The sequence below is a fragment of the Ictalurus punctatus genome, chromosome 27 (genome assembly GCF_001660625.3).
Source record: "Ictalurus punctatus breed USDA103 chromosome 27, Coco_2.0, whole genome shotgun sequence".
In the NCBI taxonomy this organism is placed as follows: Eukaryota; Metazoa; Chordata; class Actinopteri; order Siluriformes; family Ictaluridae; genus Ictalurus; species Ictalurus punctatus.
This window is the reverse complement of record NC_030442.2, coordinates 5,330,001-5,342,500: the sequence shown is the minus strand read 5'-3', so window position 1 is coordinate 5,342,500 and position 12,500 is coordinate 5,330,001. Positions and strand designations below refer to the sequence as shown.

The 12,500-nt window shown below is 36.9% G+C and overlaps 2 long non-coding RNA genes across 2 annotated transcripts in view; one reads left to right on the top strand and one right to left on the bottom strand.

Annotated features, from left to right (window-relative positions):
• The window catches only part of LOC128629301 (uncharacterized), a 19,041-nt gene that overhangs the window by 1,031 nt on the left and 5,510 nt on the right, over window positions 1–12,500 (bottom strand). Inside the window, exon 2 of the long non-coding RNA XR_008393653.1 lies at window positions 12,114–12,288. This is a non-coding gene — a long non-coding RNA (uncharacterized LOC128629301). The remainder of the gene's footprint in view (window positions 1–12,113; window positions 12,289–12,500) is intronic.
• LOC128629299 (uncharacterized) overlaps window positions 1–12,500 on the top strand; it is an 18,387-nt gene that overhangs the window by 4,398 nt on the left and 1,489 nt on the right. Inside the window, exon 2 of the long non-coding RNA XR_008393650.1 lies at window positions 1,103–1,277. This is a non-coding gene — a long non-coding RNA (uncharacterized LOC128629299). The remainder of the gene's footprint in view (window positions 1–1,102; window positions 1,278–12,500) is intronic.

Here is a 12,500-nt window from a genome sequence, read left to right as displayed (position 1 = left end):
GAGAAGCAGCGCTGTCAGGAAATAGCACACCATCTGACAACTACACACACACACAGGCAGAGGGAGAAGGCTTGGCAGGTAGGACAGGTTTGGCACGCGTTACAGTAAAGTGCTGCTGCGCTGTTTCTGGCAGGAACACACACCGCCTTGCTCCATATCATCATTTACATTCAGACTAGTACAAATTCACACCAAAACTGAGAGGAATTATAATCATCTTTAACCTCTTTCTGATAAAGAGCATGATAAGACGCTTAGTCATGATTTAATCTAAAATGAATTTTTTCAGATCTGTGGCTGCACATCTGCGTCATTTCATTTCTCTTTTTTTCTGGTTTGGATTGGTGTTAAGTCTCCCCTCTTTACACAGTGAACTGTCATTCTCTCACCTCCTGCTGCTGCTTTCTCCAAATTTAATGTACAGTCTGACACCTACTACACACAAACACACACAAACAGTATATTATAGCACTGGTGTGCTTTCCCTTTGCACCCTCATTAAGTCGGTTATGAAACAACTGTGAAATAGATAATATGGCAAATCGGCCCTGTGAGAGTTCACACATCTGCATTATTCACACAAGTGTGATGCATAAATACTGGAACTAAAAGCTGAGAGAAAGGAGTTATAGGCGATTTCACACCTATTAGTCCATTTACTGAATCCGAATGAAGGCACAGTTCATTCTTTTGGGTCGTTTGCTGTTTGGCTTGTGGTGTTTTCTAACTTTATTCCTTTATTTAATGGTCAGAAAGTATGGTCGAGGGAAAAAGTTTGATTCCCTTCCTTCAGTGAGTCAATTCCGAATCAGATCAGTTTCTCACCTGGGAGCGGACCGAGAGCGCTTCACTCGGACGCTCTCAGACCCGAGTGTGATCGCTGTGTTCCCACCTGCCTGAAGAACCACACCAAGGGGGAGAACTGAGGTTCAGTTCAGATACAGTACACACTGTGTATGTGAAAGCACTTTTAGACACGGGTAATGGTTAAGAAGGGGCGTAATTGTGGGTGGAGCCAAAGGAGTAATGTCTCTCTAATAGGCTTGATGCCACTTACAACCGCGTGTGTGTGTGCATGCATGCGTGTGTGTTCACTCTGCAGTGTGTGTGCTGGCCTGGTTTCCGTCTGAAGACAGACGTACGGACGTGTATAGACATTAATGAGTGTGTGGAGAGATTCCCGTGCAGCCAGCAGTGCATAAACACGTACAAGTGTGTGTGCGCAGATGGATACAAACCTCTGGAGACGGACGCACACAGCTGCAGAGCTGTCTTAGGTACTCCCTCTCTCTCACACACACACACACACACCCACACATTTTAATGTAAACAATCATATTTCGTAATATGTTGGGTCAGAAACATTTCATAGTACTATATTATGTCTAAATATGTGAAAAGAATCATATTGGAGTCGGTCGGGCAATTGATTATACGAGTTTGTTAGCAAAACCACTTTCCTTTGCTCCTAGCGCCTTCTCGTTCGCTGTATAGCGTTTTGAGCGGATAAAGAGCACAAGTGTGTAAGGGGACACAGGATGAATGGGAACTAGTTTTGTTATTGTACTTTTGATGAAAAGTGACTTTCTAGCCATGAAACGTCGCTTTTTTCACCTTATCATACTTTTTCATCAACTTTTGCATTTTAATGTAAACAATCATATTTCGTAATATGTTGGGTCAGAAACATTTCATAGTACTATATTATGTCTAAATATGTGAAAAGAATCATATTGGAGTCGGTCGGGCAAGTGATTATACGAGTTTGTTAGCAAAACCACTTTCCTTTGCTCCTAGCGCCTTCTCGTTCGCTGTACAGCGTTTTGAGCGGATAAAGAGCACAAGTGTGTAAGGGGACACAGGATGAATGGGAACTAGTTTTGTTATTGTACTTTTGATGAAAAGTGACTTTCTAGCCATGAAACGTCACTTTTTTCACCTTATCATACTTTTTCATCAACTTTTGCATTTTAATGTAAACAATCATATTTCGTAATATGTTGGGTCAGAAACATTTCATAGTACTATATTATGTCTAAATATGTGAAAAGAATCAAATTGGAGTAGGTCGGGACACTGATTATACGAGTTTGTTAGCAAAACCACTTTCCTTTGCTCCTAGCGCCTTCTCGTTCGCTGTACAGCGTTTTGAGCGGATAAAGAGCACAAGTGTGTAAGGGGACACAGGATGAATGGGAACTAGTTTTGTTATTGTACTTTTGATGAAAAGTGAGTTTCTAGCCATGAAATGTCACTTTTTTCACCTTATCATACTTTTTCATCAACTTTTGCATTTTAATGTAAACAATCATATTTCGTAATATGTTGGGTCAGAAACAGTTCATAGTACTATATTATGTCTAAATATGTGAAAAGAATCAAATTGGAGTAGGTCGGGACACTGATTATACGAGTTTGTTAGCAAAACCACTTTCCTTTGCTCCTAGCGCCTTCTCGTTCGCTGTACAGCGTTTTGAGCGGATAAAGAGCACAAGTGTGTAAGGGGACACAGGATGAATGGGAACTAGTTTTGTTATTGTACTTTTGATGAAAAGTGACTTTCTAGCCATGAAATGTCACTTTTTTCACCTTATCATACTTTTTCATCAACTTTTGCATTTTAATGTAAACAATCATATTTCGTAATATGTTGGGTCAGAAACAGTTCATAGTACTATATTATGTGTTACATTTCATGGCTAGAAAGTCACTTTTCATCAAAAGTACAATAACAAAACTAGTTCCCATTCATCCTGTGTCCCCTTACACACTTGTGCTCTTTATCCGCTCAAAACGCTATACAGCGAACGAGAAGGCGCTAGGAGCAAAGGAAAGTGGTTTTGCTAACAAACTCGTATAATCAATTGCCCGACCGACTCCAATATGATTCTTTTCACATATTTAGACATAATATAGTACTATGAAATGTTTCTGACCCAACATATTACGAAATATGATTGTTTACATTAAAATGCAAAAGTTGATGAAAAAGTATGATAAGGTGAAAAAAGTGACATTTCATGGCTAGAAAGTCACTTTTCATCAAAAGTACAATAACAAAACTAGTTCCCATTCATCCTGTGTCCCCTTACATACTTGTGCTCTTTATCCGCTCAAAACGCTATACAGCGAACGAGAAGGCGCTAGGAGCAAAGGAAAGTGGTTTTGCTAACAAACTCGTATAATCAGTGTCCCGACCTACTCCAATTTGATTCTTTTCACATATTTAGACATAATATAGTACTATGAAATGTTTCTGACCCAACATATTACGAAATATGATTGTTTACATTAAAATGCAAAAGTTGATGAAAAAGTATGATAAGGTGAAAAAAGTGACATTTCATGGCTAGAAAGTCACTTTTCATCAAAAGTACAATAACAAAACTAGTTCCCATTCATCCTGTGTCCCCTTACACACTTGTGCTCTTTATCCGCTCAAAACGCTATACAGCGAACGAGAAGGCTCTAGGAGCAAAGGAAAGTGGTTTTGCTAACAAACTCGTATAATCAATTGCCCGACCGACTCCAATATGATTCTTTTCACATATTTAGACATAATATAGTACTATGAAATGTTTCTGACCCAACATATTACGAAATATGATTGTTTACATTAAAATGCAAAAGTTGATGAAAAAGTATGATAAGGTGAAAAAAGTGACATTTCATGGCTAGAAACTCACTTTTCATCAAAAGTACAATAACAAAACTAGTTCCCATTCATCCTGTGTCCCCTTACACATTTGTGCTCTTTATCCGCTCAAAACGCTATACAGCGAACGAGAAGGCGCTAGGAGCAAAGGAAAGTGGTTTTGCTAACAAACTCGTATAATCAATTGCCCGACCGACTCCAATATGATTCTTTTCACATATTTAGACATAATATAGTACTATGAAATGTTTCTGACCCAACATATTACGAAATATGATTGTTTACATTAAAATGCAAAAGTTGATGAAAAAGTATGATAAGGTGAAAAAAGTGACATTTCATGGCTAGAAACTCACTTTTCATCAAAAGTACAATAACAAAACTAGTTCCCATTCATCCTTTGTCCCCTTACACACTTTTGCTCTTTATCCGCTCAAAACGCTATTCAGCGAACGAGAAGGCGCTAGGAGCAAAGGAAAGTGGTTTTGCTAACAAACTCGTATAATCAATTGCCCGACCGACTCCAATATGATTCTTTTCACATATTTAGACATAATATAGTACTATGAAATGTTTCTGACCCAACATATTACGAAATATGATTGTTTACATTAAAATGCAAAAGTTGATGAAAAAGTATGATAAGGTGAAAAAAGTGACATTTCATGGCTAGAAAGTCACTTTTCATCAAAAGTACAATAACAAAACTAGTTCCCATTCATCCTGTGTCCCCTTACACACTTGTGCTCTTTATCCGCTCAAAACGCTATACAGCGAACGAGAAGGCTCTAGGAGCAAAGGAAAGTGGTTTTGCTAACAAACTCGTATAATCAATTGCCCGACCGACTCCAATATGATTCTTTTCACATATTTAGACATAATATAGTACTATGAAATGTTTCTGACCCAACATATTACGAAATATGATTGTTTACATTAAAATGCAAAAGTTGATGAAAAAGTATGATAAGGTGAAAAAAGTGACATTTCATGGCTAGAAAGTCACTTTTCATCAAAAGTACAATAACAAAACTAGTTCCCATTCATCCTGTGTCCCCTTACACACTTGTGCTCTTTATCCGCTCAAAACGCTATACAGCGAACGAGAAGGCGCTAGGAGCAAAGGAAAGTGGTTTTGCTAACAAACTCGTATAATCAATTGCCCGACCGACTCCAATATGATTCTTTTCACATATTTAGACATAATATAGTACTATGAACTGTTTCTGACCCAACATATTACGAAATATGATTGTTTACATTAAAATGCAAAAGTTGATGAAAAAGTATGATAAGGTGAAAAAAGTGACATTTCATGGCTAGAAACTCACTTTTCATCAAAAGTACAATAACAAAACTAGTTCCCATTCATCCTGTGTCCCCTTACACACTTGTGCTCTTTATCCGCTCAAAACGCTATACAGCGAACGAGAAGGCGCTAGGAGCAAAGGAAAGTGGTTTTGCTAACAAACTCGTATAATCAATTGCCCGACCGACTCCAATATGATTCTTTTCACATATTTAGACATAATATAGTACTATGAAATGTTTCTGACCCAACATATTACGAAATATGATTGTTTACATTAAAATGCAAAAGTTGATGAAAAAGTATGATAAGGTGAAAAAAGTGACATTTCATGGCTAGAAAGTCACTTTTCATCAAAAGTACAATAACAAAACTAGTTCCCATTCATCCTGTGTCCCCTTACACACTTGTGCTCTTTATCCGCTCAAAACGCTATACAGCGAACGAGAAGGCGCTAGGAGCAAAGGAAAGTGGTTTTGCTAACAAACTCGTATAATCAATTGCCCGACCGACTCCAATATGATTCTTTTCACATATTTAGACATAATATAGTACTATGAACTGTTTCTGACCCAACATATTACGAAATATGATTGTTTACATTAAAATGCAAAAGTTGATGAAAAAGTATGATAAGGTGAAAAAAGTGACATTTCATGGCTAGAAAGTCACTTTTCATCAAAAGTACAATAACAAAACTAGTTCCCATTCATCCTGTGTCCCCTTACACACTTGTGCTCTTTATCCGCTCAAAACGCTATACAGCGAACGAGAAGGCGCTAGGAGCAAAGGAAAGTGGTTTTGCTAACAAACTCGTATAATCAATTGCCCGACCGACTCCAATATGATTCTTTTCACATATTTAGACATAATATAGTACTATGAAATGTTTCTGACCCAACATATTACGAAATATGATTGTTTACATTAAAATGCAAAAGTTGATGAAAAAGTATGATAAGGTGAAAAAAGTGACATTTCATGGCTAGAAAGTCACTTTTCATCAAAAGTACAATAACAAAACTAGTTCCCATTCATCCTGTGTCCCCTTACACACTTGTGCTCTTTATCCGCTCAAAACGCTATACAGCGAACGAGAAGGCTCTAGGAGCAAAGGAAAGTGGTTTTGCTAACAAACTCGTATAATCAATTGCCCGACCGACTCCAATATGATTCTTTTCACATATTTAGACATAATATAGTACTATGAAATGTTTCTGACCCAACATATTACGAAATATGATTGTTTACATTAAAATGCAAAAGTTGATGAAAAAGTATGATAAGGTGAAAAAAGTGACATTTCATGGCTAGAAACTCACTTTTCATCAAAAGTACAATAACAAAACTAGTTCCCATTCATCCTGTGTCCCCTTACACACTTGTGCTCTTTATCCGCTCAAAACGCTATACAGCGAACGAGAAGGCGCTAGGAGCAAAGGAAAGTGGTTTTGCTAACAAACTCGTATAATCAATTGCCCGACCGACTCCAATATGATTCTTTTCACATATTTAGACATAATATAGTACTATGAAATGTTTCTGACCCAACATATTACGAAATATGATTGTTTACATTAAAATGCAAAAGTTGATGAAAAAGTATGATAAGGTGAAAAAAGTGACATTTCATGGCTAGAAAGTCACTTTTCATCAAAAGTACAATAACAAAACTAGTTCCCATTCATCCTGTGTCCCCTTACACACTTGTGCTCTTTATCCGCTCAAAACGCTATACAGCGAACGAGAAGGCTCTAGGAGCAAAGGAAAGTGGTTTTGCTAACAAACTCGTATAATCAATTGCCCGACCGACTCCAATATGATTCTTTTCACATATTTAGACATAATATAGTACTATGAAATGTTTCTGACCCAACATATTACGAAATATGATTGTTTACATTAAAATGCAAAAGTTGATGAAAAAGTATGATAAGGTGAAAAAAGTGACATTTCATGGCTAGAAAGTCACTTTTCATCAAAAGTACAATAACAAAACTAGTTCCCATTCATCCTGTGTCCCCTTACACACTTGTGCTCTTTATCCGCTCAAAACGCTATACAGCGAACGAGAAGGCGCTAGGAGCAAAGGAAAGTGGTTTTGCTAACAAACTCGTATAATCAATTGCCCGACCGACTCCAATATGATTCTTTTCACATATTTAGACATAATATAGTACTATGAACTGTTTCTGACCCAACATATTACGAAATATGATTGTTTACATTAAAATGCAAAAGTTGATGAAAAAGTATGATAAGGTGAAAAAAGTGACATTTCATGGCTAGAAACTCACTTTTCATCAAAAGTACAATAACAAAACTAGTTCCCATTCATCCTGTGTCCCCTTACACACTTGTGCTCTTTATCCGCTCAAAACGCTATACAGCGAACGAGAAGGCGCTAGGAGCAAAGGAAAGTGGTTTTGCTAACAAACTCGTATAATCAATTGCCCGACCGACTCCAATATGATTCTTTTCACATATTTAGACATAATATAGTACTATGAAATGTTTCTGACCCAACATATTACGAAATATGATTGTTTACATTAAAATGCAAAAGTTGATGAAAAAGTATGATAAGGTGAAAAAAGTGACATTTCATGGCTAGAAAGTCACTTTTCATCAAAAGTACAATAACAAAACTAGTTCCCATTCATCCTGTGTCCCCTTACACACTTGTGCTCTTTATCCGCTCAAAACGCTATACAGCGAACGAGAAGGCGCTAGGAGCAAAGGAAAGTGGTTTTGCTAACAAACTCGTATAATCAATTGCCCGACCGACTCCAATATGATTCTTTTCACATATTTAGACATAATATAGTACTATGAACTGTTTCTGACCCAACATATTACGAAATATGATTGTTTACATTAAAATGCAAAAGTTGATGAAAAAGTATGATAAGGTGAAAAAAGTGACATTTCATGGCTAGAAAGTCACTTTTCATCAAAAGTACAATAACAAAACTAGTTCCCATTCATCCTGTGTCCCCTTACACACTTGTGCTCTTTATCCGCTCAAAACGCTATACAGCGAACGAGAAGGCGCTAGGAGCAAAGGAAAGTGGTTTTGCTAACAAACTCGTATAATCAATTGCCCGACCGACTCCAATATGATTCTTTTCACATATTTAGACATAATATAGTACTATGAAATGTTTCTGACCCAACATATTACGAAATATGATTGTTTACATTAAAATGCAAAAGTTGATGAAAAAGTATGATAAGGTGAAAAAAGTGACATTTCATGGCTAGAAAGTCACTTTTCATCAAAAGTACAATAACAAAACTAGTTCCCATTCATCCTGTGTCCCCTTACACACTTGTGCTCTTTATCCGCTCAAAACGCTATACAGCGAACGAGAAGGCTCTAGGAGCAAAGGAAAGTGGTTTTGCTAACAAACTCGTATAATCAATTGCCCGACCGACTCCAATATGATTCTTTTCACATATTTAGACATAATATAGTACTATGAAATGTTTCTGACCCAACATATTACGAAATATGATTGTTTACATTAAAATGCAAAAGTTGATGAAAAAGTATGATAAGGTGAAAAAAGTGACATTTCATGGCTAGAAAGTCACTTTTCATCAAAAGTACAATAACAAAACTAGTTCCCATTCATCCTGTGTCCCCTTACACACTTGTGCTCTTTATCCGCTCAAAACGCTATACAGCGAACGAGAAGGCGCTAGGAGCAAAGGAAAGTGGTTTTGCTAACAAACTCGTATAATCAATTGCCCGACCGACTCCAATATGATTCTTTTCACATATTTAGACATAATATAGTACTATGAACTGTTTCTGACCCAACATATTACGAAATATGATTGTTTACATTAAAATGCAAAAGTTGATGAAAAAGTATGATAAGGTGAAAAAAGTGACATTTCATGGCTAGAAAGTCACTTTTCATCAAAAGTACAATAACAAAACTAGTTCCCATTCATCCTGTGTCCCCTTACACACTTGTGCTCTTTATCCGCTCAAAACGCTATACAGCGAACGAGAAGGCGCTAGGAGCAAAGGAAAGTGGTTTTGCTAACAAACTCGTATAATCAATTGCCCGACCGACTCCAATATGATTCTTTTCACATATTTAGACATAATATAGTACTATGAAATGTTTCTGACCCAACATATTACGAAATATGATTGTTTACATTAAAATGCAAAACTTGATGAAAAAGTATGATAAGGTGAAAAAAGTGACATTTCATGGCTAGAAAGTCACTTTTCATCAAAAGTACAATAACAAAACTAGTTCCCATTCATCCTGTGTCCCCTTACACACTTGTGCTCTTTATCCGCTCAAAACGCTATACAGCGAACGAGAAGGCGCTAGGAGCAAAGGAAAGTGGTTTTGCTAACAAACTCGTATAATCAATTGCCCGACCGACTCCAATATGATTCTTTTCACATATTTAGACATAATATAGTACTATGAACTGTTTCTGACCCAACATATTACGAAATATGATTGTTTACATTAAAATGCAAAAGTTGATGAAAAAGTATGATAAGGTGAAAAAAGTGACATTTCATGGCTAGAAACTCACTTTTCATCAAAAGTACAATAACAAAACTAGTTCCCATTCATCCTGTGTCCCCTTACACACTTGTGCTCTTTATCCGCTCAAAACGCTATACAGCGAACGAGAAGGCGCTAGGAGCAAAGGAAAGTGGTTTTGCTAACAAACTCGTATAATCAATTGCCCGACCGACTCCAATATGATTCTTTTCACATATTTAGACATAATATAGTACTATGAAATGTTTCTGACCCAACATATTACGAAATATGATTGTTTACATTAAAATGCAAAACTTGATGAAAAAGTATGATAAGGTGAAAAAAGTGACATTTCATGGCTAGAAAGTCACTTTTCATCAAAAGTACAATAACAAAACTAGTTCCCATTCATCCTGTGTCCCCTTACACACTTGTGCTCTTTATCCGCTCAAAACGCTATACAGCGAACGAGAAGGCGCTAGGAGCAAAGGAAAGTGGTTTTGCTAACAAACTCGTATAATCAGTGTCCCGACCTACTCCAATTTGATTCTTTTCACATATTTAGACATAATATAGTACTATGAACTGTTTCTGACCCAACATATTACGAAATATGATTGTTTACATTAAAATGCAAAAGTTGATGAAAAAGTATGATAAGGTGAAAAAAGTGACATTTCATGGCTAGAAACTCACTTTTCATCAAAAGTACAATAACAAAACTAGTTCCCATTCATCCTGTGTCCCCTTACACACTTGTGCTCTTTATCCGCTCAAAACGCTATACAGCGAACGAGAAGGCGCTAGGAGCAAAGGAAAGTGGTTTTGCTAACAAACTCGTATAATCAATTGCCCGACCGACTCCAATATGATTCTTTTCACATATTTAGACATAATATAGTACTATGAAATGTTTCTGACCCAACATATTACGAAATATGATTGTTTACATTAAAATGCAAAAGTTGATGAAAAAGTATGATAAGGTGAAAAAAGTGACATTTCATGGCTAGAAAGTCACTTTTCATCAAAAGTACAATAACAAAACTAGTTCCCATTCATCCTGTGTCCCCTTACACACTTGTGCTCTTTATCCGCTCAAAACGCTATACAGCGAACGAGAAGGCTCTAGGAGCAAAGGAAAGTGGTTTTGCTAACAAACTCGTATAATCAATTGCCCGACCGACTCCAATATGATTCTTTTCACATATTTAGACATAATATAGTACTATGAAATGTTTCTGACCCAACATATTACGAAATATGATTGTTTACATTAAAATGCAAAAGTTGATGAAAAAGTATGATAAGGTGAAAAAAGTGACATTTCATGGCTAGAAAGTCACTTTTCATCAAAAGTACAATAACAAAACTAGTTCCCATTCATCCTGTGTCCCCTTACACACTTGTGCTCTTTATCCGCTCAAAACGCTATACAGCGAACGAGAAGGCTCTAGGAGCAAAGGAAAGTGGTTTTGCTAACAAACTCGTATAATCAATTGCCCGACCGACTCCAATATGATTCTTTTCACATATTTAGACATAATATAGTACTATGAACTGTTTCTGACCCAACATATTACGAAATATGATTGTTTACATTAAAATGCAAAAGTTGATGAAAAAGTATGATAAGGTGAAAAAAGTGACATTTCATGGCTAGAAACTCACTTTTCATCAAAAGTACAATAACAAAACTAGTTCCCATTCATCCTGTGTCCCCTTACACACTTGTGCTCTTTATCCGCTCAAAACGCTATACAGCGAACGAGAAGGCTCTAGGAGCAAAGGAAAGTGGTTTTGCTAACAAACTCGTATAATCAATTGCCCGACCGACTCCAATATGATTCTTTTCACATATTTAGACATAATATAGTACTATGAAATGTTTCTGACCCAACATATTACGAAATATGATTGTTTACATTAAAATGCAAAAGTTGATGAAAAAGTATGATAAGGTGAAAAAAGTGACATTTCATGGCTAGAAACTCACTTTTCATCAAAAGTACAATAACAAAACTAGTTCCCATTCATCCTGTGTCCCCTTACACACTTGTGCTCTTTATCCGCTCAAAACGCTATACAGCGAACGAGAAGGCGCTAGGAGCAAAGGAAAGTGGTTTTGCTAACAAACTCGTATAATCAATTGCCCGACCGACTCCAATATGATTCTTTTCACATATTTAGACATAATATAGTACTATGAAATGTTTCTGACCCAACATATTACGAAATATGATTGTTTACATTAAAATGCAAAAGTTGATGAAAAAGTATGATAAGGTGAAAAAAGTGACATTTCATGGCTAGAAAGTCACTTTTCATCAAAAGTACAATAACAAAACTAGTTCCCATTCATCCTGTGTCCCCTTACACACTTGTGCTCTTTATCCGCTCAAAACGCTATACAGCGAACGAGAAGGCGCTAGGAGCAAAGGAAAGTGGTTTTGCTAACAAACTCGTATAATCAATTGCCCGACCGACTCCAATATGATTCTTTTCACATATTTAGACATAATATAGTACTATGAAATGTTTCTGACCCAACATATTACGAAATATGATTGTTTACATTAAAATGTGTGGGTGTGTGTGTGTGTGAGAGAGAGAGAGGGAGTACCTAAGACAGCTCTGCAGCTGTGTGCGTCCGTCTCCAGAGGTTTGTATCCATCTGCGCACACACACTTGTACGTGTTTATGCACTGCTGGCTGCACGGGAATCTCTCCACACACTCATTAATGTCTATACACGTCCGTACGTCTGTCTTCAGACGGAAACCAGGCCAGCACACACACTGCAGAGTGAACACACACGCACGCATGCACACACACACGTACACACACACACACGCGGTTGTAAGTGGCATCAAGCCTATTAGAGAGACATTACTCCTTTGGCTCCACCCATAATTACGCCCCTTCTTAACCATTACCCGTGTCTAAAAGTGCTTTCACATACACAGTGTGTACTGTATCTGAACTGAACCTCAGTTCTCCCCCTTGGTGT